This window comes from Mesoplodon mirus (genome assembly GCF_964341445.2).
Source record: "Mesoplodon mirus genome assembly, chromosome: 4".
In the NCBI taxonomy this organism is placed as follows: domain Eukaryota; kingdom Metazoa; phylum Chordata; class Mammalia; order Artiodactyla; family Ziphiidae; genus Mesoplodon; species Mesoplodon mirus.
In genome coordinates, this window is record NC_138979.1 from 165,938,925 (window position 1) to 165,951,465 (window position 12,541).

General features: G+C 36.3%; 1 protein-coding gene across 2 annotated transcripts in view; it reads right to left on the bottom strand.

Annotated features, from left to right (window-relative positions):
• DIO2 (iodothyronine deiodinase 2) overlaps positions 1–11,365 on the bottom strand; it is a 68,621-nt gene extending 57,256 nt beyond the window's left edge. The window contains exons 1-2 of one of the 2 annotated variants that reach the window (XM_082616794.1): positions 11,153–11,365; positions 10,037–10,131 (exon numbers count right to left, since the gene is read on the bottom strand). The gene's annotated coding sequence lies outside the window, so the exon portion shown is untranslated. The remainder of the gene's footprint in view (positions 1–10,036; positions 10,132–11,152) is intronic. The other variant, XM_082616793.1, reaches the window with a different exon arrangement.
• Positions 11,366–12,541: the final 1,176 nt, after the last annotated feature.

Genomic DNA, 12,541 nt, shown 5'->3' on the forward strand with positions numbered 1-12,541 from the left:
ATAAACATTGTATCATGCAATTATAAACATTATATGTGTACTCTGTGCCAGACATGCTAAATGCTTTATATGTTTTACATGTATTATATCTTGTGGTAGATTATATTATTTGTTCCTAAATATTTATTGGCTTCTCACTCGTCCCATGCTCCTAGATGGCAGAGTATTCTTCCCTATCTATTTGGGGCTTGGCCATGTACCTTGATTTGGCCAATGAAATCTGGGTAAACCAGATGTACCATATGTCTGAGCAGAAGCTTTACATGCCTACATATAGTCTGGCTCTGGCTCTCTTACTCTTGTCTTCACCACAGGAACAGGATGTTCAAACATGCACCCTTAACATGACTTCCAGAATGAGAAGACATGTGGAACTCAACAGAGACCAATCAAGCCCAGCAAAACAACAGATAATCTGCAGCACTCACGTAACAAGAGAAAGAAGCACAAGTTGGTTTTAGCAAGCCACTGAAATATGGGGCAAAAGCTAATACAGTACCATTTAATCTAAAACTCATAACAGTATGAAGTAACTACTACATTATTATTATCCCATTTAACAGTAGAGGAGACCAACTCTAGTTACAGGACTTAGATTCTTCCCCCCTATAATATAATGCACATCTGTTTCTCTTCCACTGGACAACTCTTTAAGGATAAGAACTATATATTTTTTTAATCTTTCTTTCCCCAATACCTAGCACGTTGTCTACTCAATTAATTATGCTGTTGTAAAGAGGAAGTTATGATTCTAATACATCCCCATTATTAGCACATCTTCATGACTCTTACATTTTATATACCTTGATACCAGTTGTTTGCTATTCACTATTTACTCTCCATTGTCCTTTGATTTTTAAATACAAAATGGATCCTTTGCATTTTTATTTAAATAAATGAAATAATCTGTACGGCAGTCCTACATCTTAATCTCTTTAGAGCACACACCATGAAAACAAAAATCTCAAAAACTTATCTGGATAAAAAGTCACTTATCTATTATATAATAAAATATATTTTTAGAAAATTGCTAGTCTACTTGTTACGTAGGTTTGTGAGAAGAGATATTGAACAAAAGAAGACACTGTGTACATTGTTTTTTAAAAAATTAACAATACTCACCAAGTAACGTTTGGCCAAATTTCTGGGCACCTCGTGGACGAGTCAAGTTGACACATAAAATTACCCATCACACACGATTCCTTCATTTAACAAATATGTGCTCAATGTGTTAAGTGTCTACTCCATGCTTTAAATCTGTCAACAACTCTGTAGTAACTAAAATTTCACCTTTCAACAAAGAATTTTGATCTTAGAAATTATGTTATCCAACTGAGTCATTTATACAGGTAAGAAAATTAAGGCCCAGAGATACCATGTTGCTTGCTCCAAGCAACATAATTTTACTGGTAAAGGTTGAGGTAATACTAGATCCAAGGTCAAAAGCAAATGTTCTTTCATTATACTGCACAATTCTACTTCTCCTCTATATTAGATTGTGAATCCCAATCCCAGAAGGAAAAAAATTAATAGATACAAATACATACATAAGCCTTGTGGAGTGTTTATCTTGTTACAGATACATACATATAAGCATTTATGAATACAGGGAGAGATAAAAGCTTTATGATAGCTTCCAAGCAAGAGTCAAACACATTTTAGATATAAAAAACAAGATCCTCATAGATAAAAATGCATCCTTTCTAGTTTTTTATACATTAGAGAGAAATATAATAAAACACCCAATTTCTACTCCTGAATGAAGCATTTCAGAAGTTTAATTTTTCTTGCTAACATCCAAGTAACTCAATGATGTTCATCTAAAAAGGAGGGCAAAAGGTATTAAATTCATCAGCATATAAATGACTTTTCTAGAATGTAAAGATGGATCACAGTAAAAGACATCCATGGTTTCAAATGTTATTACTTAGCAAAGAAAAATAAAGTCATTTTTCACACTATCTTTTACAAACTATTTCACCAAACTGTTCTTGATATTATCATTTTCTGTTTCATGATTTCCCCCAGAGAAACTAACTATAAAATAATGTTTGTAACTAAATATTCTTCAGAATCTTAACACATTTCTTCTCTCATTGTTTCCCTAAACAATCCTGTTAGCAAAAAAAAAATCATTGGTAATTGACCCACACCAACAGAATACAAGTGCCACCAGCTCAGAGTGAGTTTCAAAATGGCTGTTATCCTGTTTCCATTCTACAGGAAACATGATATAATCATGAAGAGAGATTACACTAGGAACAAATGCCACCAAATGCTTATATACTCTAGTTGCTTTAATTTTAGTACCTAGATAGTTCTGGACTATCATTTTATGATCTCTTGTGAACTGTTAATGAAAGTATATGACCAGTCAAAAATTTCTCATAAATTGACCAAAGTTCAATTTTTTTTAATTAATTTATTTTTGGTTGTGTTGGGTCTTCGTTTCTGTGCGAGGGCTTTCTCTAGTTGCAGAGAGAGGGGGCCACTCTTCATCGCAGTGCGCGGGCCTCTCACTATCATGGCCTCTCTTGTTGCAGAGCACAGGCTCCAGACGCGCAGGCTCAGTAGTTGTGGCTCACGGGCCTAGATGCTCCGCGGCATGTGGGATCCTCCCAGACCAGGGCTTGAACCCGTGTCCCCTGCATTGGCAGGCAGATTCTCAACCACTGCGCCACCAGAGAAGCCCCCAAAGTTCAATTATTTATTTATTCATTCATCAATTTACTCAACACATCTATTGTTAGGCTAACAAGGATCAGATGCTAAGCCTGGTACAATCAGATATTTTGGAAGCCAAATTCATAAAACTTATTAGATATGAGTGTAGAAAGAGCAATTATATGAATCAGTTATGGCTCTTACCTTTAAGGAGGAGGGCACAGTATGTGGGAGACTTAAGCAAATAGAGTCCAGGTATATCAAAATAATCTACGGAAGCAAGGTGAGAGGACAGCTAGCTACCTGACAAAGTTTCAAATGTCTACTCAAAGGAGGTGACATCTTTATCCAGCAATGAAGAGGGATGAGGTTACTACTGAGAGTGTGCAAAGTATTAAAGTGTCTAGAGATATAAAATAACAATATAGTTTTTGTTGAATACTCAATTCTTATGTTCAAAAAGAAAGTAGTGTGTGTGTATTAAAGATGGGGCTGGAAAAGTGGGTTGGGGCTAATCTATATGCTGTGATGATATATTTAAATATATTCCTTCACCAGTGGGGTTAACACTGAAAAATTTTACACTGTAATGTGACAAGATCAATAATGAGCTCTCAAAAACAGTAGAAGGAGGAATTAAAGGGAGACCTGAGTCAATGATAATAGGTGAATATTATAATAACCCAGGAAAGAAATGATGAGCATCTGAAGTAAACAATGGAGATGAAAAAGTGGGATTCAGAGGTACAATTGATCCTAAGTACTCACAAGGTCTGCATCTGCAAATACTCCTACTCACTAAAATTTTTTGTAACCCCTAAATCAATACTCATGTCCTTTTTTCATTCACAGACATGCAGAGAGATGTGAAAATTTGAGTGGCCCACTGTGCATATTCCCAGCTGAGGTCCAACAAGGTGATGCTCTGCTTTCCTGTTTCAGTTTTTATACTGAAAACAAGTGTCATTTTTATGGTCCATTTAGTGCCACATTTTTCACATCTTTTTTCTTTTTTTCTTTTCTTTTTTTTTTTTTTTGGTGATTTCACCGTTTAAATGGCCCCCAAGCATAGTGCTATTTAGTGTTCCTATAAGCAAGAAGGTTGTGAGGTGACTTATGGAGAAAATATGTATGTTAGATAACTTCAATCGGGCATGAATTATAGTGCTATTTGTTGACTGTGAGTTCAATGTCAATGAATCAACAATATATCTTAATAAAGGTGTCTTTAAACAAAAACACATGAAACAAAATTATGCATTAATCAGTTAACAAAAATATTGTGATCAGAGAGGCTCACAGGTATCTAATCATGTATTTCTTCTATGAGCAATGGTTCAGTATTTGCTAATTCATCGTCAAAGTGACTTTATAGAATGTAACTACAGTGAAGAGTGAAAATAAACTTTATTTTAGAATTTATAGGATTCAGTGGCTGGCTGGATGTGGGGAAGAAAGAAGAAGTCAAGAATAAACATTATTCTTTTTGCCTGAGTATCTGAGAAGATGGTGATGCTATCACCTGAAATAGGGAGACAAGAGATGGTCCAAATTGTAAGAATTAGCATTGACTTAAATTTTGAATAGGTTGAACTCAAATATGTTCAATCTAAGGGACACACAGATAGATTTTTAAAGCTTTTGGGCATAAAGGTACGTGCCTCAAGAGTGAGGTCAGAGCTGATGATATAGACAAGAAAGTCAGCAGTATGGAGAGAAGGGTTGTAGTCAAAAAGTAAATGGGATCACAGAAGGAAAGACACATAGTAAGAAGAGAAGTGGGGTTGAGGAAGACCAATTCTCCCTGTAAGAGTAAGCAGAAAAAGTCAGAAAGAGAGCCTAAGAATAAGCAATAATTTAGGAGGAGAGCCAAGAGAAAGGGAGAAACAGAGGGCAAGGAAAGAGTTTCACAAAAAGGAGTAGGCTATGAGGACCAATCCTCTAGGAGAGTCAAATGGGAAGGAGACTAGGAAGAGACCACTGTATCTTTGGTGACATTAGTGAGAGGAACTTCAGGGAAATGGTAGGGGAGAAGCCAGACTACAATGGGAGAAGGAGGAGGTAAGGAGGCTGGCCCACCAGCAAGGAAGAAGAGACAATTTGTGTTTTCAAAGAGTTTGGCAGTAAAGGAAATAAGAAAGACTAGGTAACTTCCTGTAAATAAAGAAGAGAGGGGCTTCCCTAGTGGCGCAGTGGTTGAGAGTCCTTCTGCCGATGCAGGGGACGCGGGTTCGTGCCCCGGTCTGGGAAGATCCCACATGCTGCGGGGTGGCTGGGCCCGTGAGCCATGGCCGCTGAGCCTGCACATCCAGAGCCTGTGCTCCGCAACAGGAGAGGCCACAACAGTGAGAGGCCCGCGTACTGCAAAAAAAAAAAAAAAAAAAAAAAAGAGGAGTTCATGAGGTTCACCTTCTCTGATCATCTGGAAGTTTTATGTAAAATAAATGTATTCCTTTAGCAATTATGTCTAGAAAACTGGATTTAAATTAAAATTTCAATTCTAATTTTTTACTTGCTACAATTTACCTGAAGCTAAAATTGCTGTTCATCACTCATTCATTCAAGAAAATTTTACTGGGACCTACCATGTGTCTGGCATTATTCTAGACACTGGGGATGTAGCAGTGAATGGAATGGACAAAAGTTTCTGTCACCATGGAGATTATATTCTAGCATGCCTTATGTGTCAGGAAGAGAAATGACATTATCCAAGTCTAATACAAGCCAATGGATGATATATGGAAGTCAGAAATTTAACAGAAAATGATATACAAAATAAAGAAAGGGTCTTCTAGAACCATGTTAGGGATGGGAATGAAGTTCCCCAAAATCACAATAAACAATGACAGGAATGACCTTACTATAACAACAAATGAAAATAACAATTGGAGAACACTTCTGGCAGTTTTGTGGGAAATGGGAAATGAAATGGCTGGGAACGTTGGAACTCTACTTGCTCATTTGAAAACTATAATTTTTCAACCAGCACACAAGCCTTTTGAAGTAGCAACTAAGTATTATATTCCTTTGGCAAACCCCCAATAACCCTAGGATAGAGATGAATCCATCTAATTAAATACCTCAAGGGCATCCTTATATGCCCCTCAAGGAGAGCTAAATAAGAAGTCTCATGATGGTTCTTGTTTAAAATCAGAGAGATTCAGCCATCCTAGAGTGTATGGCCCTGGGGCTGAATTCTAGTGTGTATATGAAAATGTGCCTTCAACCTTTAAACTGCTTGCCCCTTGAGTGATAGCTGAGGATAGACACAAGACTGACAGAACTGTTAATGGATTTTGTAACATGATTGAATATCTAGAAACACATTGCAAATAGTATAATGCTGTTTGGCAGTTATAGCAATACATAATGATGGATTTGTAGAACTTATATGCACATGTTATTGACCTATACAAATAATTTGACATGCAAATAATCATTTTTTGTTTGGATGCATGTAATTTTAATCCTGGGAATCCCTAAAGATCAAAGTGCTACTAAAACACTTTACTAGTTAATTCATAATCTACTCATTTTGAACTTGTGATCAGAGAAAGGCTAAAAAAATGAGAAATTGTATATTAATCAAATCACTAAAATACATGGTACTGCATAAGTTCATGTTTGACTAGAAAATATACATTTTACTGAGTACCTTATTTTTATCAATCCTTAAACAATTAATGTATTATGCATTCTTATTCATTCACTTTTTAGGAATTTAGCAAATTCCTAAATGACCTCTGAAATACTGTAGCTACCAATTGTGTAGTACATACTTGGAATATATAAAACTAATTTTTTTATAGAACTCAAACATAATACTTATCTGACTGTCTCTCAATTAATCTGAATAAGTATAATTTAATGTCATTTCTGTTTAGCTTCCAGTTAAAAGGACCCAATTTTTCTACATATCCTGTATAGCACTAGATAAATAATTAAATTTTACTAGTCAGTATCAGTAATTTTACCCATTTGAGATTTCAAAGTGTTTTGATTTTCCTTCTCCATAAAAACAGGCCATCCAATTTACTTACATCAGTAAAATGGTTGTCAAAATATTTCAAAAGCATTAAGCTAGATTTTTAACTTCGCAGACAACTGTTAATTTATTCATACCAGGACACTGGAATCTTGATGCTAACAGTTGTCTTTTGAAGTTTGCGCCAGAAAACCAAAGTGGAACCCAGACCAAAAATCCATGTTTTATTTATGAATATATCATGTGAAATACGAATTTAGATGTAAGGTAAAAAAATAAAGGGAATTAAAAAAAAATCTGAGTATCAACCTAACCAAAAGCAGAGAGACATAGATATGTGTAATAGAGGCAATTGAGAAGTTATTTGGAAGATGCTATGAATTGATATGGCTACACACCTACAAGAATAGGTAAAATGAACAGACAGGAAAATAAAATTGGTAAGACTAGCGAGGACACAGAGCAAGCACAACTCACACTGCTGATGGTGTGTAAACTGATACCACTTTGGAAAACTGCTTGACAGTATCTATCTAGTTGAATATATGTATACCCTATGGCTTAGCAATTCTACTCCCAGGTATGAACTCAAAAGAAATGCATCCACATGTTCACCAAAAAAAAAAATAAAATGCACAATGCATTACAATATTCATAGAAGCACACTTCACAATTGCTCAAAACAGGATACTCCTCAAATATCCATCAACAGTAGGGTGGATATATAAGTTACAGAATATTCACACAATGAAATAGTACATAGCAATGAGAATGAACAATCTACAACTACAGACAGAAGTAGAAATGACTCTTACAAACAAAATGGGATGTATTATTCAATTTTTATCCAGTTTAAAAAAAACAGGAAAATCTAATCTATAGTTTTAGAGGACATGACAGTGGTTACTTATGGCAAGTGGATAGTGGATAAAAAGTTACATGGGAGGTTTCTGGTATTTCTATTTCTTGATTTGAGTGTTCATTATAAAAGTGAGCTCAGTTTATGAAAATCCACCAAGCTATATAATTATGTTTTGTGCACTTTACTAAAACTTAAACTATTTTTAGAGCACTTTTAGGTTCATAGAAAAATTGAGGGGAACGTACAGTGATTTCTCATACATCTGCTAATTCCACATATGCATAGCTTCCCCCATTATCAACATCCTCCATCAGAGTAGTACATTGATTACAATTGATCAACCTACACGTCATTTCATCCAAAGTCCATATTTTACATTAGCGTTCATATCCTGTGGATTTTGACAAATGTATAATGTCAAGTATTATGCAATGTATGTCACCATTACAATATCTACAAAATAGTGTCACTGCCCTAAAAATCCTCTGTGCTCCACCTGTTCATCTCTCCCTCCTCTCAACCCTTGATAACCACTGATCTTTTTACTGTCTCCATAATTCTGGCCTTTCTAGAATGTCATATAGTTAAAATCATATAGTATGTAGCCTTTTCAGATTGGTTTCTTTCATTTAGTAATATGCATTTAGATTGTCTTCATGTTTTTTCATGGCTTGGTAGCTTATTTCTTTTTACCACTGAGTAATATTTCATTGTCTGGATGTACCACAGTTTATTTATCCATCCACCTACTGAAGGACATCTCAGTTGCTTCCAAATATTGGCAATTATGAATAAAACTGCTATAAACATCTATGAGCAGGTTTTTGTGTGGCTGTAAGTTTCAACTCCTCTGAGTAAATACCAAGGAGTATGATAGCTGGATCATATGGTAAAAGTATCTTTAGTTCTGTAAGAATAGGCAAACTGTCTTCCAAAGTGACTGTACCAATTCACATACCCACCAGCAATGGACGAGAGTTCCCATCCAGCTTTTGATGTTGTCTGAATTCTGTATTTTGGACATTCTAATAGGTGTATAGTGATATTTCATTTTTGTTCTAATTTGCATGTCCCTAATGACATATGATGTGGAGCAGATTCTCAAAGGCTATTTTCTATCTGTTTATTTTTTAGTGAGACACCTGTTCAAGTATCCATTTTTAAATCAAGTTATTCATCTTCTACTGTTGAGTTTTAAAGGTTCTTTGTGTATTCTGGATAACAGTCCTTTATCAGATATGTTTTTGCAAATATTTTCTCCCAGGCTGTGGCTTGTCTTCACAAGCTCTTGAATCTGTGTACTTTCTACTGTTTATATTATATAATTTATTTTGTATTTAGCAGTTTGCCTTTGTTATTGAGCCATATATACATAATATAAAATATAAGATTTTAACCATTTTTAAGTGTATAGTTCAGCTAGCAGCATTAAGTACAGTCACACTGTTGTGTAACCTTCACGACTCTCTATCTCTAGAAATTTTTCATCATTGCAAACTGAAACTCTACACCCATTAAACAATAACTCCTCACTCCCCTTCCTCCAGCCCCTTGTAACCACTATTCTACTCTCTGTCTCTATGAATTTGACTATTCTAGGTATTCTAGGTATAAGTGGCATCATCCCATATTTGTCCTTTTGTATCTGACTTACTTCATTAGTATAACATTTTCAAGGTTCATCCATGTTGTAGCAAGTGTCAGAATTTCATCCCTTTATAAGGCTGAATGATATTTCATTATATGTCATCATTTTTAAATGTCACATAAATGCTCATTACATCAAAGCCATCAGGCCAAACATCCTTGGCCAGTTAGCTGATAACTTGTTCATAACAGGATCAAACTGGCCAGAATAAATAAATGATGTGCATGATCACCTCCATAATATTAGTTAAGAGAACTTAGAGTGTTCTTTATGCCCTCAAATGTCTTCCTACCACACATCCTATGTTATTTAAAATTCTATACAGGCTATTTCTAAACTCCAATATTCCTTAAAAAGACTAACTTATTAAGACAAGACCATCTTAAAATGGTTTAAATTCCCTGTGTTATTTCTGATGGGAGACTTTGAGGGGAAGGGAAAGGAAATATTTCTTTTGCTTCTAGTATATTGTGACACTGTGTCATTTAATGCTCATACCAGATCCATAAAATAGGACTGATAATCCTCTTCTTGAATATGAGGAAATAGAGATTCACACAGATTCAGCAACTGGGACCAGATGAACAACTTGCACGTGGGAAACTGGATTTCATTTTCAGGTCTCAAGCTTTCTTACTATACCATGCTGCCTACCAGGAAGTGATGTAATTCATGAAAGAAGGAAAAGAAAGAGAATACCAAAGAATAACTCTATCAACTACATAATTTTGTCCAAAGCTAGCCTAGGTTGTCAGTTCAACTGATGTATTTCACTAGAAGCTGTTCTTAATCAAGAAATGACTGATGTGAAACACATCAGATCTAATTTAAATATTTGGTCCATACTGAACTTTCCCAACTAAAACTAAAGACTTACCAGGAAAAATTAAAATGCTTGATTGCCTTATTTAAGGACGTCCTCTGCCTCTAGCTGTTATGTCCACAGTGGGCTCTATAAATTTTTCTTTTTTCCTAAGGATAGAGAAAAAAATGCCAAGCTTACATTTTGTAAATCATTTCCATGTTTAAAATCCTTGTTCTTAGGAATTTCTTCCTGAGACATTAACAAAATTATTCTTGCTGGTCTTTAAGAATATTTGTCAGAGTATATGGAGACTAACTGGTCACTATCTTTCAAATACTAAGAGAGTTTCAATGAGCTTTCATTCCCCAGGGAATTCTAATGTCTTTCATCCTATTTCCTAAAATAATCAGAATTTTCTTAGATGTTAATAAGAAATGTCAAGACTGAGAAAGCAACAATTCATCTGAGGCTATTTAGTATCAGCTATGATCCATAATTGGCAAGTACGTCTGCTAATATTCAGCATAAATATGAAAGCATTTTTATTAGCTTAGTGCACACTAAACTGAAATAAACTAAACTGATATTTATTAAAACATGGGAAGACAGTGCTATATTACAGAGATTTTAAAACACATCTTACTCTAGTGCTTTAATTTTATAGACTGAATTATAGAGAGAGATACAGCTAGAGGCAGAAAGAGGTAGACATAAACACAGATATAGAAACAGAGATGGGACTCCCTCTTGTGAGAGAACCAGAATTACGAGTAACTGCTGAACAATCATCGAGAGGAAGACACTGGAACTCACCAATAAAGATACCCCACATCCAAAGACAAAGGAGAAGCTGCAGGGAGATGCTAGGAGAGGCACAATCACAATAAAATCAAATCCCATAACCCCTGGGTGGGCGATTCACAAACTGGAGAACAGTTATACCACAGAAGTCCACCTACTGGAGTGAAGGTTCTGAGCCCATCAGGCTTCCCAACCTGGGGGTCTGGCAATGGGAGGAGGAATTCCTAGAGAATCAGACTTTGAAGACCAGCGGGATTTGATTGCAGGACTTCAACAGGACTGGGGGAAACAGAGACTCCACTCTTAGAGGGCACACACAAAGTAGTGTGCACATCAGAACCCAGGGGGAAGGAGCAGTGACTCCATAGGACACCAAAACAGACCTACCTGCTAGTGTTGGAGGGTCTCCTGCAGAGGCAGGGGGTGGCTGTGGCTCACCGGAGGGACAAGGACACAGGCAGCAGAAGTTCTGGGAAGTACTCCTTGGCATAAGCCTTCCCAGAGGCCACCATTAGCTCCAAGAAAGAGCCTGTAGCCTCCAGTTGTGGGTTGCCTCAGGGCAAACAACCAACAGGGAAGGAACTCAGCCCCACCCATCAGCAGACACGTGGATTAAAGATTTACTGAGCTCTGCCCACCAGAGCAACAGCCAGCTCTACCCACCGCCAGTCCCTCCCATCAGGAAGCTTGCACAAGTGTCTTAGATAGCCTCATCCACCAGAGGGCAGACAGCAGAAGCAAGAAGAACTACAATTCTGCAGCCTGTGGAACAAAAACCACATTCACAGAAAGATAGACAAAATGAAAAGGCAGAGGACTTTTTACCAGATGAAGGAACAAGATAAAACCCCAGAAAAATAACTAAAAGAAGAGGAGATAGGCAACCTTCCAGAAAAAGAATTCAGAATACTGGTAGTGAAGATGATCCAGGACCTCGGGAAAAGAATGGAGGCAAAATCGAGAAGATGCAAGAAATGTTTAACAAAGACCTAGAAGAATTAAAGAACAAAGACCTAGAAGAATTAAAGAACAAAGAAACAGAGATAAACAATACAGTAACTGAAATGAAAAATACACTGGAAGGAATCAATAGCAGAAAAACCGAGGCAGAAGAATGGATAAGTGACCTGGAAGACAGAATGGTGGAATTCACTGCCATGTAACAGAATAAAGAAAAAAGAATGAAAAGAAATGAAGACAGTCTAAGAGACCTCTGGGACAACATTAAACGCAACATTTGCATTATAGGGGTCCCAGAAGGAGAAGAGAGAGAGAAAGGACCCGAGAAAATATTTGAAGAGATTATAGTTGAAAACTTCCCTAACATGGGAAAGGAAATAGCCACCCAAGTCCAGGAAGCACAGAGTCCCAGGCAGGATAAATCCAAGGAGAAATACTCCGAGACACACAGTAATCAAATTGACAAAAATTAAAGACAAAGAAAAATTATTAAAAGCAATAAGGGAAAAATGACAAATAACACACAAGGGAACTCCCATAAGGTTAACAGTTGATTTCTCAGCAGAAACTCTATAAGCCAGAAGGGAGTGGCACGAAATATTTAAAGTGATGAAAGGGAAGAACCTACAACCAAGATTACTCTACCCAGCAAGGATCTCATTCAGATTTGATGGAGAAATCAAGAGCTTTTACAGACAAGCAAAAGCCAAGAAAATTCAGCACCACAAAACTGGATCTACAACACATGCTAAAGGAACTTCTCTAAGTGGGAGACACAAGAGAAGAAAAGGACCTACAAAAAATAACTCCAAATAA